General features: G+C 41.8%; 1 long non-coding RNA gene across 2 annotated transcripts; it reads left to right on the plus strand.

Moving 5' to 3' along the window:
• The first annotated feature begins 16,980 nt into the window (after nucleotides 1-16,980).
• On the plus strand, nucleotides 16,981-25,727 carry LOC131559428 (uncharacterized). Of its 2 annotated transcripts, none has more exons than XR_009274876.1 (6): nucleotides 16,981-17,059; nucleotides 18,954-19,038; nucleotides 20,773-20,898; nucleotides 21,254-21,373; nucleotides 21,732-21,838; nucleotides 25,400-25,727. It is a non-coding gene; the product is annotated as an uncharacterized LOC131559428 (long non-coding RNA). The 2 variants fall into 2 exon arrangements; XR_009274877.1 differs by having other exon boundaries at nucleotides 21,779-21,838.

The raw sequence follows: 25,727 nt of genomic DNA on the forward strand, positions 1-25,727 counted from the left end.
ATTCACCCAGTCGCCAACTTTGAAAGCTAGATACTTCTTTGTAATATCTTTGTGAATTTGGGCCTCAAATCAAATTCCCATAAGTTCCAGAAGGACTTACACTCTAAACAGAATAATTGAGGATCAGAAGGAGTTTGTAGTATTGATCACCTCTTCTGGTCATTTGTTCTACTGTTTTTATCTTGTATGATTAAAGCAACCGAGACAAACTCTACAATTAAAAAAAACCAAACAAAAACAACAAGCCAAACTCATCTGCATTTAATGTAAAGGAACCCTTGTAATCAGGCTCTCTATACCAACTTTTTACAATGGGAAAAATGTCATGTTTATTGAAAATACTGCTTCTGTATGAAAGCAAACAATGAATAGTAGGTTCTTATGTTGGACTGGAACAAAGTCTTGTCCAAAAGGATGTTAGGTAAGTAATGGATGCTAGAGAATGTTTTGGACTATAACAAATTTATATAGTTAAGGTGCAGCCCAGAGAGATAAACTTTTTCTGAGGCAAACTAACACAGCTAAAAGGCATCTGATATATAGCAGAAAAAACATACATCACACAAGAACACATATGATCTTTTTGCCAAGGTATAATTTATTAATTTAGAAAGAACATAATGAGCCAGAATAATCTTAGAATATATACACACATAGTTAGAAAAAGCACATTTCAGAGCTATTACATGAAAGGAATTTGTAAGACTTAAGTGAGTGTCAATACAAGCCCCTGAGAGATGGATTGGAGGCAAAACCAGCCCCTGTCACAGGGAATACACTCTTGTCAAAGGCATCATCTGATCCAGTGATTCTGGAGAATAGAAATCACCTTCTGCTTGGATGAGTTTGCAGACAAAAGACCACGTTCCTGAGAGCAGCAGGGTAGGGAGTCGTACATCTTTGATTTAGTTTTTTCCCACACATTGTTTATTCATTTAGATACAGTATATTATATTCTGTTGTCCATGTTTCAGACATCTGGGGTTTTGCGTGTCCATTTAGCAATTTACTTTATAGTTCTCTTCCCTTTCCAACAATTGTAGTGTGGACAATCTATCAATTGGTCAGCAGCAGAAAAAAGGAATAGCAAGATGTTGTAAGAATGCTTTTCCACTCATAGGAGGTTTTGCAGTATTGAAACTTGTAAATGTTGGGACAAGAACTTTAAGTTACTGGATTATTGTAAAATTTCCTAGTAGTTGGATTATTGTATGTCAGGGGGTCATTAAACACTGACCTACCAGCACACAGGATGCCCTTGGCAGTTTCCTCAAGCACAGCCCTCATGTGGCAGCTGTACTTTACTCAGGAAAAACAGAATTACACTAATACAAATATTGTTCACTTTTAATGGCTCATTATTTAGCGAGGTAGCAGCTATCCATCTGAAACAGGAACAGACTTTGACCTCATTTTTATTGCTTTGTGGGCCGTATTTTCTTTTTAAGGTACTCCAGGTTTTAACTGGTGAGGGCCTAACTAATGCCCAGTGCTTTTTCCTTAGAGTGCCCTGCATTGTGTCAGCTCCTCATGACCAGGTGGAGCAGTGAGTCACCTCCCTGACCTTATCAGAGCTGTGACAACAGGAGACCAGATGAAACCTCTAACCTGGATCTGCTTTCCATCCAGCGCACAGAAATACAGCACATTGAATTTGCCCTGACTTGCACAGACTGCACAGCCTGGCAAGGGCTCTCCTCTGCTGCCACAAGAGCAGATCATGTATGCAGGCAAGCAGCTGCACTCTGGTACCTGGCCTAGACACTTGAAATGCCTCTCCAAGACTTTGCCTCCACTTAAAAATAATGCTGTGTGGCATAAAGGCTCTGAAAGTTTTAAGAAAGTATTTATTTATTTTTACTTGTAATGCATAAGTCCATGGCAATGGATGGGAATATTTTTGCTTCTCAAATGTATTGTCCATGTGCATTCAGGTAGGCAGATGTGGCACTCAGGGATGTGATTTAGTGCTGGGGGTGGCAGTGGAAAGTCAACAGTTGTTAAGGTCTCTTGTGATATTTTCTGGGGTCCCCCTTCATGGGGAGGAAAGATGAATCTGACTCCATGTTCTCAGAAGGCATATTATATTATATTATATCATATTATATCATATTATATCATATTATATCATATTATATCATATTATATCAATCATATCAGATCATATTATGAATGCTATACTAAAACTATATTAAAGAATAGAGAAAGGATACTTACAGAAGGTTTAACAAGACACTAATGAAAAACTTGTGACTTCCCAGAGCCTCAACACAGCTGGTCTATGACTGGTTATTAGGTGAAAACAATTCACATCAAACCAATGAAACAATAACTACTTAGTAAACAATGTCCAAACCCCATTCCAAAGCAGCAAAACACAGGAGAAGCAATCAGATAATTATTGTTTTCATTTTTCTCTGAGGCTTCTCAGCTTCCCAGGAGAAGAAATCCAGGTGAAGGGATTTTCCAGAAAATATGACAGTGACAGTCTCTAAGTGCCCTTAAGGATCTTTTCCCTTACCAATGGTTCTCTGATTCTATACAGTCAGTTCATGCCTTAAAACTCCTGCATGCCATTTTTTTTCCAACCTCCCAGGAAGCACAATATTGTCTGATGAATGAAAAAGTTAATTCTCTTTACACAAGTGTGCACACGTTTTTCCTGGAGAGGGGGGAGAGTGTCAACTGACAATCCACAGACACCCTCGTGAGGACTGTGGTAGTATTTCATGTTTTTAAGACTTTGTGGTTAAGCCAACTGGGAGTGGAATACAGAAACTGTACCTCCTGATGTTTAGCAATACCATAAACATTTATGAAGTTAAGAGGAAAACAAAATTATATATTAAATCATCAAAAACGTAAGTTTTAATTAATTAAGACCTAGAAAAATAGGTCTAATTAATGCACTGTGAGTTTTATTATTCAAATTTTCTTATTTATTACATAGTCAAAACTTAGTTTAATATCACTGCCATTTCAAAATAAAGAAAAATGCAAACAAAGTGATAAAACCTTGTAAAAAAGCATTCATATACTCTGATTTCCCATTTGCTATTTTAAATGTTTTGAACTTATTTCACCTGTGTGTATCTAACATCACATTGTTAATTTCACAGAAGCCAGAACAGAATCCAAGCCAAAATTAGGCATTGTACTTTCACAGGTTTCAGCAGATTTGCCATTATTTATACCCATGTAAGAGGAGCAGCTCCAACAATTCCAGTTTAAAATTGCCTGCCATTGTGAATTACAGTATTTTGTACATCTTTCCATTATGGAAATGAAGCTGGCTTAAATTAATATTTCTTCAAGAATGGGTATTGCTGCCTTTTTTGTTCTTTTACTGTTTCACGCCACACAGTTTTTAATGGTTGTTATGGTGAATAAGTTTGTGTCTTACATGAAAGAGAACAGAAATCCCACAATAAAGGTTAGCCATTCACAGCTGGCTGCTTCCCTGAGGCTACAAAAACACATGAATCCTTCCTTTGCAAAGATCTGACTTTTAAAATCCGTAAATCAAAGATGGTCTAATCCCTCTGCTCAAGGCAGGGCCGGTGCTCTGAGCTGGCTGGGAATCTCCAGAGCTGCGAGAGCCAGTGCAAAGTCACTGCCACGCTGATATTTAACCTGCACATGGTCTTTGTCAAAGTACACAAGATAATGCCAGGCAGTGCCTCAGAACAAAGAAATGCATTTCATTAAGGAAATCTAGGTGCCCTCTCCATCTTGACTGCTTGAGTTTGTGAATCGTTACAAAAACCATTTTTCTTGCATTAGTACGTTTTTTTACTTTAGCACTTCTCTGTGAGTTTGGCTTCTTTTTTCCAGTTTTTTTCCCCAGTATTTTCCTGGCAAGATGCTTACATGAGTTCCTATTGAAATATGGAGGGCAAAGTTCATAATCTATATGGAATATCATCTGCAAAAAAAAGCCCTGAAGCACATTCCTCTGTAAGTTCACATTATCTGCAACCTATTGGAACTGTTATTCATTTTAACTTTAACACAAGTTTATTTGGAACTGTTATTCATTTTAACTTTAACACAAGTTTATTATGCACAAATACCATTTTAAAGCAATTTTCTTTTAAATTCAGGATTTTTAACAATTGAAAGCAAGGACTGGTAGCCTTTGTAGTTTTTGACATGAAAGTTTTTTTTTATGTAAAAAAACCCCATAAATCTACTGAGATAACAGAATTGAAACAGAGTCATTTACAGGAAAAGGTTTTCATAAGCATTCTGATTTTTAAAAAAATCAAATACTTCTGCATAGTTCAATACAAGGGAGGATTCCACTTTTAATGGAGTCCTGTGTTTAAGAATCAGGACAGGTCAGGGGCAGAGGCAAAGACAAAACTATGAAAATTAAAACAAGTCCTTTTGAAATGCTTGGATGCAAGTGGGCCAAAATGCTACTGTGGAGTGAATTTTTGTGGTCACAGTAAAGGAACAGGGCCTGCCAACCCCATGCAATAAAAACCCCTAGGTGACACTGACTTCACAAAGGAGAGATAAAATGTGCTGGGTAAAATGTGCTAGAGGAGTGGCATGTGGGTAGCAACGGCAACAAGAATTGCTGCAAGAACTGTGAAAATAAACAAGCGATACCACGAAAGCCATCTGGCCAAAGCTCCTGGAACATGGAGCTTGTCATTGACCCTAAAATGTTGCTAGAAATGATGGTCAGAAAGTACAAACAAGCAGCAGCAGGAGAGGCTTTGGCAGCAGCAGATGGTGCAGCCCTGCAGCTGGAGGGACACGGAGGCAGCTCGGGTGGGGCAGGAAGGATTGGCCATAAATGTTATCAGAACTCTGGCTGCAGCTGAGCAGGATCACCTGCTGCTGCACAGCCTGACTGACAAGCACTCAGCCTGGATTTGTTTTGCTTTAGGACAAATTTGGGAGAGAACTCTTAAAGTTTTTTTTTTTTTAGCAAAGCAGATTCAATTGGCCTTTCCCCCAACTGGTTTGGGAGAAAATACCTCCTTAGAGAAAAGCGGAAAAACCCCTGTTTATTAAACAATAAAACCTAAACAATATTAAACACTAAAACCCCTTGTTGCTCCAAGAGAGATGACAGACTGAGAAAGTCCCTCCCTGGGGTGCAGCTCAGCTCACTCAGGCTCTGATCAGTCCCTCAGTGCTGGAAATGTCGCGGGCCAGGCCCGGCCTGGTGGGCCTCAGGTGCAGCTGCCGGTGCTGCCCTGGGTGTTCAGGCCAGAGCAGGTTAAACAGGGCCAAAGAAAAGGGAAAAAACCCCACAGTCCAGGGAACTTCTTTGCCTCAGCTAGCTAAACTAACTAAAAGCAAAGGAGAGCTCTGTCCTGCTGACTGTCCATCCACAGACAACACAATCCAGGAGCAGGAATGTGGAGGAGTGAGTGCAGTGTCTGAAAACAAACTGCTGCTTCTTCTCTCCCCCTTCACTCTCTGGAACAAGACTTAAAGGTGCAAAACTTATTATTCAGCATAAACAGAACAGAGGACTGGGGATAAAAGCATCACAAAGTCAACCCAGCACATGGCCCAAAGACAGGGCTGGCCAGGGAGCTGCAAGGCCTGGAGATGCATTCCTGGTGCTGATCCTACACTTGTGCAAGCACAGGCAGAGGAAGGATGGTTAGAAAGAGTTTGCTACATAACACAGGATTTGTGGTTAGAAACTGGCTGTCAGAAAGAATAAAAGAAAGGCTGATGATGGGGCTAGGCTTTAAACAAAGAAAAGGCAAAAGAATCACAATGCCTGCTGAAAAGCAGAATGCTCATTAGCTGTAAGGAATAACTGGGAGGAAAAGAACAAGTTGTGGAGAGAAGACAATTAATCAGAGAAGAAAATTCATCAAGAATATCTCAAAAGCATTATCAATGGCCACTTTATTATTGCCTTATTCAAGAGAGGAAGAAACATCCAGGATTTGCCCAAAATGAATATAGGGGTAAAAGAAATCACCATTTCCTCAAAAGAGAGAATCTGGGGAAACTGAGGGAACATGATGTGCCTGACACAGCCAGGCAATCATTGACTGATTCAAACACAGTCATACTTCAGAGTAAACCAGTGAATCAGCACAATTATCAGCCTGCAGCAAAATCAATCATGGCAACTTTCTGGAGATGAGATCAGAGTGCAGAGCAGGTGTGAGACAACTTCAGGGGCAGTGCAAGGAGGGATTCATGGCACTGAGGTGACCAAGTCATTTTCTAGGCACTTTTCAAAGCACATTCTTTTCACCTAGGAAGCCTTTCTGGCTTTGAGTAGTGTGACTTCCCTGGCCTTTGGAGGTTGTTAGTCTTCCAAGAGCCCACTTTTAATTTCAGCATCTTTGAGCATCAGCAAAGGGGCTGACAGGACCACAGACCCTAAGAGCTGTCTGACCTGTAAGGTGGTGGTGACAGGAAACAATTCCTGCAGTGCAGTAAGAAACAATAAGGACAAAACACTATAGAAATATAATTCAATTTTGTGTAAAGACCCTTTTCTTTTTCTTTTTTTTTCTTTTCTTTTTTTTTTTCTTTTTTGCTATCATCTGTACTCTGGAACAAAATTTGACAAGGAGATAAAAAGAGATTTCATTTATTTGGGTTTTGGTAATCTTTAAGCTGGGCTATATCCCCTGACAATTCTGTTGTATCTATGCCATGAAAACACATCTTGCTGCAGAAATAAATGAGTAATAAAGTAAATGCTGCAGCCAGAAGTTTCTGTTTTCTCCTTATCAGAGCAAAAAGTACTCTGGGCATGCAAGGTATCTTTGATTTCTACATCCTTCCATATCTCAAGGCTTGTGATTTGCAAGTTGAGTTCTCACTTTTTTCCTAGACAGGCAACCTGTGGCCAGGAGCTGACTGGGGACATGCCACCTTCACTGAGCTGGAATAAAACATTCCATACTTCAGCTTCTCCATTTCACAGGGCTGCAGCCTTGCTTCTATCTCTGCCTGACTGCTCCCAAGCCTCCAGTCAGACAAACACTTTCACCACCACTGACCTGTCAAGTCCTGCAAAAGCAAAGCCCAGTTTCTGATCCTGCTGTAACCTTCATCCTTCTGGGATGCATATGTGGTACATAATTCACAGAAGTGGGTGGATTTGTGTGCATTTGCTGCATGTACTGGGTCAGTCATGAAAGAAAAAGGGTTTCACCCTAAGTTATCTACTTTGGCAGCACTGGAATATTGAATCCATTCAAATTTTTTTTTTCCCCCATTTCAGTCACAGTCTCTCTCTGGTTTCTCCTGGGACAATTGAAATGAGGGTTGGGCTGAAGCTGATCCATGGCACACACTGAGCTCACTGCTGGGCGTAAGCCTGCTCAGAACTGGCTCTGCTCTGAGATCACTGGTGTCTCTACAGCTATTCAGCTGGTGAGAGTGGCTTCTAAATGACATTCAAAACTGTTGTAGGCTCTGAGAAGTTTGGTTAAAACTGTTTCACTCTCTCCCATGGTGGGAATGATGTGGAAGGATAAAGATGTGCTGGTGTGATAAGGAGCTGTGAGAATGAGATTTGCTGTTGAGCAGCACAAACCATGATAGTGGTAGCATTTTCATAAAAAGATAAGAGAAGGTCATACTTGCAGCATGGAACACAACAAAGGTGTAACAAAAGCATTTTCTAGTGAGCAATGTTTTTTTTTGTAAAAGCCAGTGTTAAAAATGACTCATTATAAATGATTGTCTTTACTCTTGTCTATAATTCATGTGCTGCTTTGGGCTAGCTCTCAGCTGCTGTGCACCAGTCTCTTTCCAGCTCTTTCACTTTATGTATTGGAAAAGGGATCCCAGCATTGCACATGCATGAAGTTAATTTAGTTTGTTTGTTTTTTTTTTTTTAAAGAACATGTAATTATCAATAAAATTAATTACCTTAATTATAATTATCAAGAAAAGCCTTTAAAACAGAGCTTCTGATTATTTTCTTCCAATGGTGTGTAGTCAAACTGAGACATAAGATGCTCCCCCCAGCACTTGCTATTTTAAGTTAATTATTTTAAGGCAATGGGGTGTTACAGTTTGAAGAAGGAGCAATTTGCTGATAAAAACAAAAAGAGACTGGGCAAACACTTCACTGAAAACATGATGTTACAAAGGGCACCTTCCTTTAAATAAAAATTTTATTTAGGTTGTCTTGGATAATGATTTCCAGCAGTTCCACTGGGTTTTGTCACCAATGCTGGAAAGTTGTCCAGAATTAAACTTGCATGGATTACTGTCTGATGGTTTATTTCAGAAAAACTGCAGGCTGTGGATGCAGTGTCAGTTTTCTTACTTGTGCTGTGTACAAGCAAGCAGATGGGGTTGTAAGTTGTGGGGTTTTATACATACTCTAGCTTAAAGCATGCCTCCAATTTGCCATTTGAGACACCTCTGAAGGAACAAATTAAGAGGGGGACAAAGAAAGCACTTCAGAGAATCCGAATTGGACCTGGTACTAAAAGAAAAGCTAGTTGTGTCACAGAAATACAGCAGAGAGCAAGGAGTTAATTTGTTCTGATGGATCATCCCTACATACTTTTCCCAGTCACCAGCTGAGTTATTTCTCAAATGCCAGCCAAGAGCTGCTTGCAGCTGGCAAAACCCCACAGTTATCAGTGTGATGGAAAAGAGGTGAGACCAAAAAACACGAGCAGTGTGTCCCTGTTGATAGTGAGGTGTGGGTTCCTGTGCTCTTATCCAGTTTGTGGGTGTGAGGGAATGATAAATGGTAAACAAAGAGAACATTTAGGGAATAAATAGTTAACAAAGATAACATTTCTGCAGTGATTCAGCTCAGTGGTATTTGTGATGACTTCCTAGGTCTCTGGAATCTGTTTTGTGCTGTGGAGTGTGTGAAGTTCATGCAGGACCTGTGGAGTTCATGTACAACCTGGTTTCCCTGAGGCTCACAGAAAGAGCATTTTAATTGGAAGTGATTTCAAGAAATACCAAACAATTTGTTCTTCAGTTATGTGGGGTATGACACATTAGGAACACAGAGAGGCAGAGAGAGCACAGATAAAATACTGGTAAAAGAGGACAGAAATATTTAAAAATCATGACTATGTGTGCTCAGTCTGGAGGAAAAGGGGCTGAGGGGTGATTTTATCACTCTCTAGAACTGCCTGAAATGAGGCTGTGGCCAGGTGGGGACCAGTCTCTCCTCCCAGCTGGTGACAGGAGGAGAGGACATGGCCTCAAGCTGCACCAGGGAGGTTTAGATGGGATATCAGAAAACATTTCTTCACTGGAAGGGTGGTCAGACCACCCAGGAAAGTGGTGGAATTGTCATCCCTGAAGGGATTTAGAGGATGTGTAGATGTGGCATTTAAGGACATGGTTTAGTGGGATTTGCCAGTGCTGGGTTAATAGATGGGCCATCTTAGAGGCCTTTTCCAGCCTAAATGGTTCTATGAATCTTGCAAAGAGAAAGTGATCTCTAGCAGATCCCCAAATCTGTGCAACATAAAGTGAAAATAAGGTATATTTCCATGTTCTGATGCTAGCACCTGTGAAGGAAAAAGGACCTCATAAATCTCAACATTTCTGTAGTTTCTTATAATCAGAATAAGTGACAACTCCATGTAGGCCTTGTTCCCATTGCACAGATTGTTACAGACTGGAAAACACTGGGCTGCAGAAAAGGATTTACACATACACAAAATGCAAGTTTCTGATTTTCAAGCACACCTTTTAGAAGTATCCTGCAAATACCTCTGAAATGTAAAGCTGAGTTTAAACCTTGTCTTAACAAAAATCAGAAGGCCATTGAAAAATGAATCTGTGCCCAAAGTCTCACATGTCTGAGATGCTTCACTTTCAAAGGGTGTAGAACTTACTCCAACTAAGGAGCAGGGGGATTTTCACTCAATTTAGGCTCTGGAATGCACCTACATGTGCAAGTGTGTGTGTGCCCATATGTGTGTGTTTGTGCACAGGCACACACTCATCTGGTCTCATGTAAAAAAAAAAATTATTTGGATTGGCTGCTCTTTAACCAGAAAGCCTGCCCCAAACTGAATTAGTTACTGCCCTGAATTAGTACTTATAATGAATTAGTGCTGGTCCAGTCCAAAAGGGGAGAGTCTGAGAGGTGAATGCACTGATCCAGTCCAAAAGGGGAGAGTCTGAGAGGTGAGTGAGCTGGTGCAGTCCAAAAGGAGAGAGTCTGAGAGGTGAATGAGCTGATCCAGTCCCAAAAGGAGAGAATCAGAGAGGTGAGTGAGCTGATCCAGTCCCAAAGGGGAGAATCTGAGGGGTGAATGAGCTGATCCAGTCCCAAAAGGAGAGAATCAGAAAGGTGAGTGAGCTGATCCAGTCCCAAAAGGAGAGAATCAGAGAGGTGAATGAGCTGATCCAGTCCCAAAGGGGAGAGTCTGAGAGGTGAATGAGCTGATCCAGTCCCAAAAGGAGAGAATCAGAAAGGTGAGTGAGCTGATCCAGTCCCAAAAGGAGAGAATCAGAGAGGAGAATGAGCTGATCCAGTCCCAAAAGGAGAGAATCAGAGAGGTGAGTGAGATGATCCAGTTCCAAAAGGAGAGAATCAGAGAGGTGAATGAGCTGATCCAGTCCCAAAGGGGAGAGTCTGAGAGGAGAATGAGCTGATCCAGTCCCAAAAGGAGAGAATCAGAGAGGTGAATGAGCTGGTCCAGTCCCAAAGGGGAGAGTCTGAGAGGTGAGTGAGCTGGTGCTGGTGCAAGCACTCTGAGCCCTGCCCGGAGCCAGGAGTGTCCTGTGGAAATGTCCCCATCTAGTGGGGTTCCCGGGCTGAAAACACACCAGGACACTGCTTCTACAGCAGTTCCACTGTATCTGTTATTTTCCTCAAGGGAAATGAAATTAGGAACCTCCTACTGTCTGCAAAACTATTTCCAATTTTACGTGGGCATTCCAAAGCCACGTACAATGGTTAGTGTGGAGTTTCCATCACAGACTGCTCTGCTTTTTTCACTGCAGACTCCATTATCCCTAAAACACACAAAAATATCTCTGATGGTTTGTCCAGAAATTTTCTGAATCCATTTTAAAAGAAATTAAAAACACTGAAAAGTTTTCAGGCTTGACATACTCTGCCCACAATTAATGCTTTTCTCAGAATATATTTTACGTAAGAGGAAGGAGTTTATTAGGGTTTGAGAGCTGCTATGTTTGCACTTACTTGTTACTGTGTTCAAGACAAATTCATGTGAAAAGATGAAAATACAGTATTATCCTAATGTGAAACATAGCTACAAAATTCTGCATCTACTCCCTCCCCTATCTTTTGAGGGAGTTGTTCTTAGCTGATGGGGGGAAAAAAAGGTTTTTTCTTAGACCCACTAAAATTAGTAGGAGTTTTGACATTAATAGTGTTAGGGCTTAGTGAGGAATATTTCAGGAAGGAAAAGAGCACGACAAAAATGGCAGTACATTCAGTCCCACAGAAAGTACAGTCAGCAATGGTTACCCAATTAATGCTTTCTTGCTTGTCATTCTCAGAAAGGATTAGTGGCTGCAATGGTGTCATAGTTATTTTAGAATGGTTGAATAATGACATCTAACTAATCAGATGCCTGCTGCTGATATTTGTCAGCAAGGCTTCAGGTCCTCCACCATCCCATCCAGGCTAGGTATTTCTGCCCTAAATCCAGCAGAACACCCCAGGCAGAAATTGAGAAGGTTTTCTGGAATGGACCATGTAGCACCTCATGTGGCTGGAACTCTAAACAGTCCTTATCTTTCTTGTTACATCTTTTAATGCTGATCCTGTTATCAACACACAGAACATACCTAGTTTTATACACACACACATATTCCTAGGAACAGGTAAGGTCCTTCCCCTACAAACACACTTATGAGTACATATTGCTTACTCATGTTTTTCCTTCTCACCAAAATCTCCCTCAAAACGTTTTTCAGTGCCCAAGGTGTTGTTTTAACCTGCAGGTTTGAGCTCTGTGGCTGTGAAAGCAGGGGATTAGTATCCCTAGCTCAAGGCAGCCACCATGGGGACAGGTGCCATGCGTGTTTCTCTGGGTAGCTCTGCCAGTGCACATCAATCTTGATCTGCAGCATTCCTGCTATTCCAGTCCTGGGCCCCTCTTGTGCCAAATTTTATAGTTTATTTGTTTACAGCTACAGCGGTGCTTGCAGTGAGGCAGAAGTTACTGTGAATAGCTGTTGTGCATTTTCAGCTTTCACCTCTTCCTCTGCTGGCTGGGTAGGTCTCCTCCTCGTGCCTGCTATGAAGGGAAGGGCCCAGACACGAGGCTGGCTGGCACTGCACTAATCCCATGATTCTACATGATCTGGATGCCAAAAACAGAGAACCCCGAAGTTAATCATTGCTTATGATGACTGACTCAGCCTCTCTAATCCTTTTCCATCCCCAGTCCTTGTCACAGTGCCACTTGACCTGCTTCCTCAGGGCTGCAGAGTGGGGTGTGTGCCTGCAGCTCAGCCTGAGGAGGGGAATGTCGCCACATTTCTCCTCACAGGGAAAAGCAAGGCACAGTTTTTCCCAAGGATTTCTGGGTTTCACATTCTCTGAACCTCAGGGAAAGGAAAAACAATTCTTATCTCATTTGAGATGCTTGAGCACGTCCAGAGGAGGCAACAAAGCTGGTGAGGGGGTGGGAACACAAACCCTGTGAGGAACCCCTGAGGGAGCTGGGGCTGTTTAGCCTGGAGAAGAGGAACCTTAGAGGTGACCTTATTGCTCTCTACACCTTCCTGAAGGGAGGCTGCAGACAGGTGGGGTTGGTCTGACAGAACCAGAGGACACAGGCTCAAGCTATAGCAGGGAAGGGATAGGTTGGATATTAGGAAAAAAATTTTCACTGAAAGAATAATAAAGTACTGGAATGCTCTTCCCAGGGAGGTGGTAGAACCACCATCTCTGGATGTGTTTAAAAAGACTGGACATGGCACTTGGTGCCATGTCTCTAGTTGAGGTGTTAGGGCACAGGTTGGACTCAATGATCTTAGAGGTCTCTTCCAACCTCATTATTCTGTGATCCTGTGAATCTTTGCTGTGCCTGTGTTGTTCCACAGCAGAAAGCAATATGGAGATTGTTCACCCACAGGGAGGGTGTTCTGTTCCCTTGGCCTGTCCGGACCAGGTGTGTGTGTGGGGACTGTGGGTGACAGCCACGAGATTCTGGGCACTGTGAGCACAGTGAGTGCTTGGCAGATTCAGTTTAGATGAAATGTAATGTAACATAGTATAGAATAATGTTTAGATGTAATATAATGTAATATAGAATAATATAGTATAACAAAGTAATTAATTAGCCTTCTGAATATCAGTGGAGCCCTCCTCATCATTTCCTTCCTTTGTCGGGCGTGCCCTGCAAATTTGACAGGGGAAATCATCCTGAAAACTTCAGGGTCACACCAAGAGTCACTGTGAGGAGGGACGGTGACATTGAGCTCCCTGGACATAAAACTTGTCATCTCATGCAGCTGCTCACCCCTCTCTCGCTGTGCTTGCAGCAGAACCACCTCACCTTCCAAAGCAGAGAGGAGGACCCAGTTCCAGACAAATCAGACATTTGGGTGCAGGAGTTTTGGCTCCAGCACCGGGAGGAGAGATGCAATCTCCTGCCACCACCACACCTGTTCTGAATCTGCAGGAGGTCACTTAAATTTCCTTTCATGGCATTTATCAACCCTGGCAGAGGGATAAGGGCAGCAGAACACTGCTGGACAACTGATGAACACATGATGATGATGATGAACACATGATGTATTGTTCTTCACTGAAGACTGAGGTTGTGCATCCCTCAGCTCACACACTTCTGGTACATCCTGTGTACAGAAAGAAATGGAATGATGTGTTTTGCTTCTACTTTACTCACCTTATATATTACACTGAAGAAATGAAACATGCCAAGTACTTGTAGTAAAAAAATGTAAATTTGGCCTTTGTAAAAAAATCCTGTGAGCTGATAAGTTGATTTCTAACAGCTTTCCTCTGTTCTTGCAGGGTCTGAACAGAATCTTTTCCTCTGTTTCTTGCAGGGTCCCCTTCTTGTGCAGAAGGGACCAGCTATTTATACATTACCAGCAAGGCAAAATAAAGTACAGAACTATAAACCACAGGATCACACTGCTGGTATTTCCAGTTTTAAGCAGTACCAAAAAAAAAATCTTGATTTTAGTTCCTTAGAACATCCAGCTGGTGGTGCCAAATAGTAACTGCAAAGGAGATTTTTTTCTGTATTTTGAACGCTTGGAATACAAATTGTTTGCATAAAGTCTTAGACTCTTCTTAGCAACTGTCCCTCTCACTCACAGTGAACTTAGCAGGTCAGCTTCTAAAAGTCAACAGTTGTGTGTTTATGCCTCACACCAAGGGACATGACCCCTTCTACTCTGATTTATTTGAAAGCTTACTCCGTGCATGGGCTGTAGAAGATGCAAACACATGTACATGATCATAAGCAGTGGAAAATCAGGCCCAGGACATTTTGGCCTGGCATAATATGTTTATTACTTCATAAATCACAGGAAACCTTAAGAACACACACACCTGTTTCCCTGGGTGGTGAGTATCTCTGTACCTGGCATTTATAACTTACGTGCCCTGATGTCCTGTCCAGGCTCCTCAAGAGTCCAGCCTGCTGATGAGTCAGCTTGTGACCTTCTTTTTCTGTGAAGTCCAGTAGTTAAAAGTATTTATCTTGAAGAAGATACCTGTTTTCAAATTTAAAAAGAGGCGCAAGGGGGAAGTGGTGAAGGAACACCGTGTTACGTTTCACTGGCCAAACAGTGACCTGCAAAATGTGCTGGTGAGAACAGAAAATGTAATGCACCATTGGCTGCAGCCACAGTTTGTTTTCATTCTTTTTGCTATTTGATGATAAGGGTTAGAGCAGGGGGAAGGGAGTGCTAGCCTGAAGTGCCACCTTTCCTGTGGCTCCCTGCCACCTAAGTCAGGGCTGATTTGCAGGGGTCGTGTTCTTTGCTGCCAGGCACGAGGCAATGAGGAATAAACTGCAGGAGGGCTGGTTCTTACAGCAGGCTGTACTCAGGGCTGGTTCTGGGAGTGCTTTGCCCTGTTCTGCAGGGTGCCACTGCTGCCATGGGCCTCCTGCTTCCCGCTGGGAGATTGCAGCATCTGCTGCTTGCACCAGCCGCGCTCTGCTGAGCGAGGCCAGGCAGGTGGCACAGCGGGAGTGTCACCAGGGAAAGTGTCACAGGGGTGACTCAGTGATGTGGAGAGTGACACAACCCAGCCATGCTGCCTTACCTGGAGCCCAGAGGTACTGGACTCATGGCCCATGCAATTCATGCAGGCACAGTCATTTTCCAGAGAGCAGCTTCTGTATCTTGGGCCACTGACACAGAGCAAGAAAATTGTGGGAACTCAGCACATCACTCCCGATGTCCAGAGTTACCAAGACAACCCTTGGGGGGCTCGGAGATCCTGGAATGTTAGCCAAAAGTACCTGGTGGCTTGACTTTGACCCTTCGAGGGATGTGCCACCTGTTTGAGGACATCAGAATCACTTGGGGATGAATGGTGTAAGAATGATGTATTTACAGAATGAAATATAGATTTTAGGGTTTTGGTACAGGGGGGTTATGGAGACAAGATGGAGGGATCAGGGCGTGTCTTGTCCTTCTTCTTTCTTCTTCTTATCATCCATTTTCTGTGGTGATGTTGGCACTTTGGGATTGCTCCATGGTGAAGGTGCACTTGCTAATATGGGTGAAAGGTATTGGGAAATAAAGGTAAATATAATGTACGTAGTTTTTAGTATAAAAATAGACGACCGCACAGCGGGAGGTCAGAGTGCCCTTGGCTGCCTTGCTGGTCAGACCTCTGTCGGGCAGAAAGAAAATTCTATAGATAAGAAATAATAAACAATCCGAAGACTGAAAATCTGAAGAGTCCAGACTCGTCCTTTGAAGCGCAGGCTGGCCCAGACCCATCCTATGCGTGTCCGGGCAGAGACAAACAGCCGATCCGCACAGAAAATGGCATGTGCTGAGGGAACACTGAGAAGGACCTGGCTCCAAAGGTGTAAGATTCCCACTTGTCCACTTTCCATAATAATTCCTTACTTGATTCCAGGGATAAAGACACTTCAGTATGGGTCTTTATGGTAAAATCATGACACAAAAAGGAATATCAATTACATTGTAAAGAAAAAAATTGTGTATGATTTCTGGTGTAGTAAAATCAATCAGTGTGATTGGTTTGCTCAGTATTTTAAAACATACTGTGCAGTAGAGATATTAGAAAAACAGCTTGCTGTGTTCTGAGATCACATGTCCAACTGGTGTGACTTTGTCTTGTTGTGCTGTGCTGAAGCATACCTCATAAAATCTCCCAAAGTATTCCCTGTGCCACACTGAAAGCTAATGATTTTACTCAGACTCATTAAGAAAACTAAATCCTCCCCAAAGAATTAGGCCCAAACATTCTGCAAGTGTTTTGAAACCCAGTGGCTGCACTCTGCCCCGGGGGCTCTTGTGAAATCCAGCTGTGGTGAAGGTGTGAGGACGGGGCTGGAGCACAGCTGGATGAGCACTCACAGTTTCCCTCCACAGCAGCTCTGCAGGGAACTGGGCAGATCACTGAAATCCTCACAGAACCCTTGTTCTCCTCTGCACAGAGCCTTGCATGTGCCTTACAGCAATGGCCTGGGATGCAGCAAGGAGGAAAGGCAGCATCAACACTGCTGGCTCTCAGATCCACATGGACAGGGAGGTACAAGAGCAGTGCCTGCTTCAGCTCTGGCTCTGCTTTGGCTGCTCAGCCTGGGCTGTGTGGCTGCAGCAGGGAACAGAGGGTGGCCGCCTGTTGTAGTAGGAGTCCTAGTAAAATATCTGTATTGTATTTGAATATCTGTATTGTATTTGAATATCTGTATATAGGCCTTGCCCTGATAAGCCCCGGTTGTTCTTGATGGGCTGCAGCTGTGATGTCCCTAATTGGGCTGCAGCTGTAGCCAGTGAAGATAACTGTGATAAAAGGGGGTGGGCTTGGCCAGTCAGGGAGAGCCTGGAAGGAGTCCTGACTAAGAAGCAGCAACAAGCAGAGGAAGTCTGTGCAGAACTGCCCCCAAGGAATATTGCTAAGAAGGTACGAGACTTTAGAAATATGATTGTGACAGTATGGGACTCTAGAAATATGAAATATAACAGCCTGTCCTTGTGTGCATGCCCAGCCAGACAGCTGGAACCAAGAGTGTGGGTGTACCAGTTGTGGGTTTCTCTGGGTCTGAAGGCACTTGAGACAGTAATTCATGTTCAGACTCAGGTGTTTGTTATTTCTTATCAGTGAAACAGTCTCACTACTGTGAGCTCAGCAGCTTTTCATTAGAAGGCACAAAATGGCCAACAATCTCTTGGTACAAGGGCTTTTAAGACTAAACTATCCAGTTAAGCACTGACACCTGGATTATTTTCCCTTTTAACCCAATAACTGATCCCAAAGAGCTGCAATGGGGACTTTCCTGCCCAATCACAAAATGCCACCCAAACCCATGGAGAAGGAGGAAGAAGAAGCATGAAGAAGAAACCCAGGATGACACCCTGTGCCCTCCATTTTGCTTCCATTCACAACACACTAAAAATCCCAAACCCTCCATTTCTCACCCAGTGATACACCCACACTGCTCTCTACAATCTATTTCACACTTTTGTGGATTCCAGTCTATCTTGAAGTCTGGGAAACTTTCTCCATGGATGAGGGTCAGAGTCAGTGCTGCCCTGGGGGTCAGGGCACCCAGAGCAGACAGGGAAATATTCCCTGTGGTGCCCTGGGCTTCCACACAAGATAAACTGTACCACGGATGGAACTTCTCAAGCTCCCTACCTGCTTAGTTAAATGAGCTTTTGCTTTTCCTGCAGGCCAACAAATAGTTTCTTTTTTTCCTTTTGATGTCTCAGGACTCTGTTTTATACCCTGCCTGCCTTCCCTTAATTCCTTTTGATAAAAGAGCCTTTTATCATGCCTGCTAAAATTGTTGGATAGGTCTATTAGCCATGCCAGGATGAAAATAAATAAGCAGCTTTTTTAAACCCCCTGCATCAGTTCATTTTTCCATGTTTTGTCAATGGATTTTCACAATGTCATGGGAGTGTCATGATTTTTGGTGGTCTGTTTTTTGTTGAGCTACAGCTTCTGGATTTTTTTAACTTAAAAATAAATATGAAAATACCTTACCTATTAAGCTGTGGTTGCTGAAAAGCACTTAATAACCTGCTCAGTTTTATGTGAAAAGCAAATTACAGGCACATTTATTATCAGAAAGCCTCAGACAAGGGCCATGATTATCAAATGCTTGGGATCAATGATATTTAATGCACATATTTTCTTGTTGTTTGTTAGCAGGCAAGCAACAAGATAGGATTACTGAAACATTCTGGATTAGGAATTTAATGACTATTTAGACATATTTACTGACTGTGCTGTCTTAGGCACATGGTAGTTTTCAACATATCTAGAAATGTAACTAATAATTTAGCCAATTATTATAAAAATTAAATGTATTTATGGGCTGGTCAGATGATCTCCTGCTTATGAGTTTTTCTAAACCAGGAATATCAGAGCTACTTAATGAGTGTGGCCTTTAGTTACTAGGAAACACCTACAATGAACACAGTATTTTAAAGAATGACTGGAAAAAAATAGTATTTGTATAGCTTTTTAAAAATAAATTTTTTTATTAGCTATAGAATAGTAAAAAAACCCCTCAACACTTCAAGGTTTTACTTGGAAAAGGGTTTTAATTTTTTCTTCCAAACTGTTGGGTGGCTTGAAAACAGCAGCCTATTTTTATACCCTATCACCTTTCTTTTACACAAATAACTTTGCACTCAAGTTGTCAGTTCTAACCTAATTAACACAGAATTCTGTGCAGTAAACAACAGTAACATATCCTTCTCTGCTGACAGAAGGTGTAGAAAGATGCTTCAATTAGTGCCTTGATTTTTCACTTGTCCAAACTAAATTTTGGAAACTTTTTTGACAGACTGGGAAAGAACTACTATAGACCTTCAGTCTGCAAGGAATTAAGTACCTATGGGAACTTGAAGAATAAGATGTAATTTAGCAAGGTCAGTTCTTTTATTATATTATGACTTTTTGTTATTTTAGCCTCTGCTCCTGTATTTCTGGCTCGTGCAGCTTTTCAAGACCTTAGGATTGAAGCTTTTAATAAGCTACTTTGATGTGAAGGCTTGTTGAAAACCTTGAATTTTGCACCAAACCTCCTGTAATGAGAGAGGGGGAATTTTATTTGTTTATCAGGACTGGAATCAGTACAGAAGCAAGCACAGAGGACACATTAGCTGTGAACCTGCTGTGGGAGCAGGGACATGCTGCTGTAAAACAGTTTTGATTTCATCAGCTGAGTTTTACTGTGTCTCTGCAGCCTGTCAAAGCAGAGTTGGCTCATTGCACAAGGACTGGAAATGAGCTAAGGAGGACAGCAGGCAGTGATGTCCTCTGCAGAAACATCTGCCCCAAGTGTTCCCTCACCAGGGCAAGCACTTCTGCCTTGTGATTTATCAAATAGATGATTTTATAAATAAAGGATAGAGTCTGAACTAAGTTAGATTCTTAATGACATGCTAAAGCTTGTTCCTTGATACTGCACTGTTCAGTACTTGAACAATCACACATTTTCTGACCAGCAGGAATTGATGAACTTACTGTTCATACTCTGGTCTTACCCAGTTTTTCTTCCTCTGGTATCTGAATCTTAATTGTGCACTGATCTACAAAACCAGCATTAATTACTGTTGGGCTTTTTTCCTGGTCTCATTTTTATTGCAGCAAAAAAGTAAAAAAAAATTAAAAAGTTATTTTCTTCCTATTTTGTTTCCAGAACACTTTTAATTTTTCTGTGAGTGTTTATTCTCCCTGTGAGAGAAGATGCATAAGCAACAGGGCAGAGGCTTTCTAATGACAAACACGTGCCTAAACACAGCAGGGCTGTAGCAGATCCCCAGGCAGAAATATCCATGGAAAATTTGATACATTTTTCAATTATCCAATATCAAATCTAGCAGTGACTAAACAAATACTTCTCACCTGACACATCTGTAATCTGCCCAATTTTTTAGAATATATTTTTTTTCTTCTGCTCAGTTTCCTCCTCCCTCCCACAATAACCACACAAAACTTGTTCAAGAAATGCAACTATTTTCCCTTAAATTAAACTTCCAGTGCTTTACACAGAAGGCAAGAGGTCAAATCCACAGCCAGAATTTTTCAGGTGGTAAGGAAGCTCAGCTGAGGGCTGCAAGCACTCATTGCTCAGCTTTTAAATTAGAGAGCAGCTTCTCTCTTTCAGCTCTCCTATTTCTAGTGTTATCTTGATGGCTGTTGCAGGTAAAAGCCTCACAGCATTTGTATGCTGAGGTGTCCAGTTTGGAGGATGAAGGTTGAAAAAAAGAAAGCTTAGCAACAAAAGTGGTAAAACTCTAAAATAGGCATGGGGTCAGGGCAAAGTGCAGAATATTTGTGTCAGGAGAAAGGGACTGGGCTATAGCAGTCTATCTCTTGCAGATTTACTTAGCTTTGCATGCTGATTAAAATCCTTTGAGGCTGATAGGAGTGAATATTTGTGGGTGAATTTAAGCTGATATCTAAGGCTTGAAATGCTGCCTTCCTAATAGTCAGGATCTCTCAGCAGCCACCCTGAATTTTCCTCATTTCTGCTGTATCCTTGATGGATATAACCAAAGTTGGAATTTGTTGAATTTTCCAGTTCTGACCCAGTTCCTCCAACATCCCTTTTAACCACTCACATGATAAAATTATTTGCAAATGTTAAATCTTTGCAGGATTACGATCTAAGGGAGTATTAGAGCCTGATCCAGCTACTTCAGAGGCCTGCCCTAGATTTTGGTGATCAGTGTACCAGAGCCATACTAAGGGGATTAGAATGCTGCCTTCAGTGCTTGCTGAAGGTAAGGTTTGCCCAGTGTCTGACACATCCAGGGCACATTATGTGGAGCAGCTCACCCTGCTGGGGCTGGCACCCCTCTGATGGGTTCCAGTGGCTCCAGCAGCCTTCTCTTTGTTTATGCTTCCATCGTCCAAATGCTTAGCAGTGTAAATATTTCCTCTCTGTGGCTGCACACACACACACAGATGGATTTACTTATCCAGGCTGTGTCTTGGAGAGGTGTCCGGGGTTTGCCAGTGCCTGTGTGACACAAGTGGGTCACCTGCTGCAGTGACAGCATCACCTCCATCCACCTGCATCCTTTCACTTCACCTCCCTGCTTCCCTTTTCAGGAGAAACTCCCCTTTGTTTCGCAGGTGTGGCAAGCAGAGCTGGGGAAGTGATACAGGGAGAGATTTGGCTCTTTTTTCTTTCACCTGATAGCAGGAGATACAGCCAACAGTGAGAGAGGGGTGCCCTGAAGGTCCAAGAACCAGGTGATTGAAAACTAGGCAAAAAAAGGCCTCCCAAATCTCTTTTTCTTGTGGTGAATCCTTTTTTTGTTTTTGTGTTGTAAATCTGCTATTGCACCAGAGAGGCTGGAGGCCTGTTGCCCTGATTTTTTAAGTTTTTCTAAGCCTTCTGATCTTTACATTTTTGTAACAAACTTTTTCACACACTTTATGTAAATAACTTGTTGTTTTGTATTCTTTTCTAGAAAAAGAGAAATTTGATGGGACTGTTGGTTTGTCCAGTGTCATTGGAGAGGTGGTACTGTCACCCTCCAATCCACTGTCACTTTTTAAAATCTATAAATAATAGAGTCAGAAATTAAAAATTCTCTTTTCACCTTAGAAGAGCTGCATGTCCACATAGTGTTATTTTGTGTCCTGTACTGACAGAGGCCCAGAAAAGGAAAGCAGCGAGCCAGACTGAAAGACTTTATGTGCAGGAAAAAAAAGGTATTTCTTTTTCCCCATCTGATTTGCCACTTGTTTCAGACCTACAGAAATGTTGTCTTGTCTGATGTGATGATAGCCCTGTTGTGATGTGTTATATGGTGTGCATGTGTACCCAAGCACTTTCACACCCATCTCAAACACACATTACTTCTGCTAATAGCACTAAGGGAAAAAAAACCCCTTTCATCACTTCTCTTTTGTGGTCAGGGTCTGTGATGTAGCTGTGTAGCATATGGGCATGAAAACTCTGTGGCAGCCAGAATCCCAGTTCCCTTGCCAGACCTCGGTGTCTAGTTTAAGCATTCTTCCTTCCTCATTATGTTACATCATAAGGAACAAATGATATTAACTGGTGTAAAATAATCATTCTTGCATAATACCTTTATCTTTCATCTTGGATTTCAAAGCACTTTACAATCATTAATCTTTACCTCTTAACCCTCTAATCACATGAGTAAAGCCTTCCTCACAGAGAAGAAACATTTCTAAATACTTTTACATCCTGTAGAAGGTGAGAGGAGAAGCCAAGTTTACTCAGACAGGAACTGGGATTAGAACTCGGTGCATCTGCTGTCCTTGAGCATTTTTCTTCCTTTCAAATGTATCTACAGATCCAAAAGACCAAATAAATATTGACATGTAGGTGGTTTTGGTGCATATCTGAAACCTGATGCTGCTGGGGTTAAATTTAGGATCTCCAGCTGACACAGCTCTGTTGCTGTGCAGAGACATCATTCTGTCGTGTCATGTGTGTCACCACAGCTGTCTTGGCCTGGTGATACTAATTCCTTAAAACAGCTAAAATTACTTCTTCTGAACTATAAACACTTAAACCTGAACATTGAGTCGTGGACTTGAAAAGAATCAGGCCCCAGACTGTGTTTAGCTTCTGTTCTGTGTTCTGAGTAATCAAACAGTCTCAAGTTGTGCCAAGGGAGATACAGGTTGGATATTAGGAAAAAGTATTTTACATAAGGGTGATAAAGTTCTGGAATGGCTGCCCAGGGAGGTGGTGCAGTCCCCATCCCTGGGTGTGTTTAACAAAGCCTGGATGTGGCACTGGGTGCCAGGGTTCAGCTGAGGGGTTGGGGCTGGGTTGGACTGGATGATCTTGAAGGTCTCTCCCAACCCAGTGATTCTGTGAATTTGCACAAAATGAACGTAGTTTGCTTGTCCCACAAACAGCTTTCTTCACAAGCTGGACTTTGTTCAATATGCCTTACCAGTTCTGGCCTATCCAGCAGTGTTTGGAACAAGAATAAGCCTTAACTAGATGAAGAATCTTCTCCCATGTGGATAACCAGCGACCCCTAATCCACTCAATCATTCTGTGTAAATTATACAAACAAAATCTATCAATGGGACAAGAACAGAGCTTAACTCAGAACAAGTTGCAGAGTATCAACAGCAAGTTACTGGAAGATTTAAATTCTTCAAAAAACATAAAACATCACTGTGACTTTTCAAAGTCAAACATTATTTGTCGTGTTCTGTGTGCTGATTTTGCCCTGATTAGTGTTGCACTCATTTTTGTTCAAGGGTGAATGGGCTTAGGGCCAGTGTAAATGTGGCCTTCCTGTATGAGGAGAACCAAGAGTGTCAACCCTGTGAATGAAATAATTTCTTCTAGCAGATGTAACTCTGCCACAGAAATCCACAATATCAGGTTTTGATCCCTGCATAGTTACTGTGTATGATCCAGTGCAGCCTTTCCCTATCTGCTTCTGCAAAGCCTTGGTCACCCTTGTGTTGGTTTCTGGTGACCAAAAGCTGCCTCTTTGATATGACATATCTTTAGAAGGAATAGGGTTGGCAACAATTCATTGCCCAAAACCCAGCTGGCACTGAGGCCTTCTAAATATAACCACTTACTGAATTTACTGATTTTATTTTTTTTCTTTATATGGAATTACTTTTCAGCTACTGTACCCTTTTGGACTCGGGCTGTTGTGCTATTTTTTAATTTTCCCATTGAGGAACAGTATTTCAAGCATTTGAACATTTTCTTTTCACCACTTGTAGGAGAGTCCTAGGCTTTGACCCTGTCAGCACCTGAGATGTTTTGAAACTTGCCCACACCTTTATTTACCTCAGGCTGGATTACTGTGAGCCCTGCCAGACTTCCTGCTCAGACACTGCTGTTAGAAGGTTTTACTACAGTCAACACAGTGAGAGCAGAAATTTATAGTATTTTTTAATTTTCCAGTCACTTCATTATTGATTCTTTGCACTGTGTGATGACATGCCCCTCTTGTAATTCATTTTATACACAAAACCATATTTTCAGCTTTGATTGTAGTCCAATACTTCACGGGTATATCTGGGATGATTAAAGAATTCTTTGACCAAGTAGCATTTTTACTGAATTGTAAAAATGGATAAAATGGACTAAAACCAGATGATATACCAGTATTTTAACTGGGAAAAGGGACTTCAGAATAGTTACTTTAAGACTGCCAAAGGCAAAGTCAGACCAAATTCAAGACAGTTTGCAAAAAGAAAAAGAAAATAAATAATTGATGGTGCCATAAACAGCATCAGTTGACTGTTTTATGGGTGATAGAGCTTGACAATGGACATGTAACATGTAAGTGTGGCTTATAAACACACCTATGATTATTGAGTATATTATTAAATTGTCCTTAGAAAATTCCTACTTAAAAAAAAAAAAAAGAGAGAGAGAAATGCAGTGTTGAATACCTGGTTAAATGATAGTAAAGGCAAGGAGACTGTCAGCTCCATAACCAAGCAGAAGAAACACCCTAAATCTGGAAGTAGGAACTAGATAAGTTCAAGCTACAAATAACCTACAGCAGCAGGAGTTTTTTTGTTCTGAGGTAAGCTAGCTCTTGCTGCAATTTCTTCTTCTGCAATTTCAGAAGCTTCTTTAATATTTCAGCCTTTTTAATTAAGGCAAAAATACTTGTAAAAGGGATACTATAATGCTATATACAGAAAGAACATAGTTAAAAATTAACAACTGGTGTTAGACAGGAAATCAAATTAAGATAAAGTTCCTCAGGTACTCATTTATTTATGTATCTTCCTCTGAGTCCTATTTTCCTTCTGATTATCAGTAATCTCTGCTATCAGGGGTATATTCAACCTGTATTGAACTGGTAGAACACATGGCTCCATTCCTGCTATTTGCTGTCTCAAACACATACATAAAACAATTCACAGAGAACTTTATCAGGACTGGCAAGGTAGTGAATTGTTTTAAAATAATCCATCACTCTGAGTATTTTAATGTCCAGTTTCAGCAAATGGCATGGCTTGAGATGCTCCATTTACTTTGCATGACAACTGCATCACTATTGGATAAGGTGCTGCACTTGGGGCAGCAGCAGCCCCCAGCCAAAGGCCATAACTGAGCTCAGAAATCATTCAGCCTCTCCTCTCTGCAGCCTCACCTTTTTGTCATGTGTGTTTGCGGCGTTTGTGCTCCTTTTGGAACTATTTCTGGCATAATTGACAGATCCTTGCTTCTTAAGCGCTCTTAACTGAGGGCCAGCTGATATCTTGCTCCTTGGTGAGGGGTTTAATTGTTCTGTCTGGCAGGAAATATTGATCAACAGCAGTTCTTAATTTGCCTGGTCCCAATGAAGTTTGCTTCTGTGATCTCCCAGGAATGGTGCACAGAATCCCCTGTGGAGGGGGTGTGACCAACCTGAACTCAGGCAGGTTTGCTCTTGGCATCCACATCCAAACTCATCATAGCAGGGCACGGGGAAAGGGCAGAGGAGAAACTAGACAAGTTACCCTGCACAGAAGAGGTGAAGGACTTTTTAAGAACACCAGAGAAACAGGGGCCTTGGAAAGTAACACTGACGCCCAATGTTACTTTTTGTTCTGGACACAACTTATTTTGCTCCATCTAATCTGAAAA

The sequence above is a fragment of the Ammospiza caudacuta genome, chromosome 6, assembly GCF_027887145.1.
Source record: "Ammospiza caudacuta isolate bAmmCau1 chromosome 6, bAmmCau1.pri, whole genome shotgun sequence".
In the NCBI taxonomy this organism is placed as follows: Eukaryota; Metazoa; Chordata; class Aves; order Passeriformes; family Passerellidae; genus Ammospiza; species Ammospiza caudacuta.